Source organism: Cynara cardunculus, assembly GCF_001531365.2.
Source record: "Cynara cardunculus var. scolymus isolate 2C chromosome LG 16, CcrdV1, whole genome shotgun sequence".
NCBI lineage: Eukaryota > Viridiplantae > Streptophyta > Magnoliopsida > Asterales > Asteraceae > Cynara > Cynara cardunculus.
The window spans coordinates 17,009,731-17,011,765 of record NC_037543.1 but is presented as its reverse complement, the minus strand read 5'-3'; positions in this window follow the sequence as shown (position 1 = coordinate 17,011,765).

Here is a 2,035-nt window from a genome sequence, read left to right as displayed (position 1 = left end):
ATATATACATATAACACATACAACGTCGTGTAAACATATATGTATATAACATTGACCGACGGGTATATATACTTATAACACATGCATATATACCCGTTAGCTCGTGTTATATACATATGTTTACACGACGTTGTATGTGTTATATGTATATATACCCGTTACTCAATGTTATATACACATATATACACGATGTGTACTCGTTGCTAACCACAATTGGACAGATGAGTATATATGTTTAAATGTACGTGTATATGTGAATGTATAGACAGTATGTGTGTGTGTATGTGTGTGTTAGATTTATATAATTTTATTGGCTTTAACCTATTTAACTGGGCTTTATTCGGTTTTATTGGGCCTTAATCTATTTACCGGGCTTCATTGAGTTTATCGGGTTTTAATGAACTTTATTTAGTTTTATTTGACTTTATTTGGTTTATTGGACCCTAATGGGTTTTATTCGGTTTTATTGGGCTTAATCATCAGCTTTATTAATTAATTTTTGCAATAATCTAATAAATAATTATAAGCAATTAAATTAGTAGTTATAAAATTAAAAAAATGGAAAAAATCATTTTTCCTCACGACGGGTATATATACTTATAACACATGCACATATCGCGGTTAGCAAGCACAACATATATATATATATATATATATACACACACACACACAAACAACACATGACATGCATACATACGATATCAACACATAAAAATATGTACATATAACACATAAAAATGAGAAAATAAGAAAAAAAGCATTTTCCCTCGCTGATCCCTCGCAGATCAGCGAGGGATCAGCGAGGGAATTTGAATTTTGTCATTTCCCTCGCTGATCCGGGATCAGCGAGGGAATTTGCAGAAAAAATTTCCCTCGCAAATCAGCGAGGGAATGAGTTTTTTGGCAATTCCCTCGCTGAGCCCTCGCTGATCTGCGAGGGAAACTTTCCCTCGCAGATTAGCGAGGGATCAGCGAGGGAATGAGTTTTTTTTGGCAATTCCCACGCAGATCCCTCGCTGATCTGTGAGGGATCAGCGACGGAATATTTCCCTCGCAGATCAGCGAGGGATCAGCGAGGGAATGTGTTTTTTGGCATTTCCCTCGCTGATACTGTCGCTGATACCTGGTTTTCTAGTAGTGAATTCCTAAGTCTTTAAAGAAATCATGAAAGTAATTTAGACAACCTAAAAATCTTTGTAATTGAGTTTTATCTTTAATTTCATCTGGAAATTTATTTGCAAATTCTAAACTTCTTTGAATAGGCCTAATGGTTTGATTGATAATTCCATGTCCTAAAAATCTTATTTGTATTTGGAAAAGACTCATTTTTAGAGCAGATACGACTAATCCATTTTTATAAAATAAATCATAAAAAATATTTAAATGTTGATCAATGGATTTTGAAAAAATTAATACATCATCAATATAAACAATGGCGATGGTTTAGCCTTGGACGTTGGAGTAGCGTAAGTCACGCACCAGAGAGCGTAAGAAGAAAATCTGGGTTGAAGAGAAATCGACCTATGATATTCATGGGTTCAAATAAATAGATTTATTTGAAAATTTGGTTACCTAGTGACTTTTGTAGATTTCTGTTCAAATAATGGAAAGTTCGGAGTTAGTTGATGGTATTTATGGGTTGAAGAGAAATCGACCTATGATATTTTTCTTCTTATAATTATGTTCAAGTAATGTGTGTATATATATATATATATATATATATATATATATATAGGGGTTGGTTCAAACTAAAATACAATCTTTTTTGTTTGATGTGTTTTGAAGATATACACAAGTCGTTGTTCATATGTCTGACAACTCGTGTATCAAAAACAGATTACTTTTTACCTAAATACCCTTTGACATTTTGTTCACGTATGTTAATTGAAAATATTAATTTAATAATTAATTTTTAAATATTATTAAATCACAACCGTTTATTATTCAAATTAACGGCCAAGATCGGTTAACAAAGTTAACACGATAATCTTGGTTAGCATTTGAACCAACCTCTATATATATATATATATATATA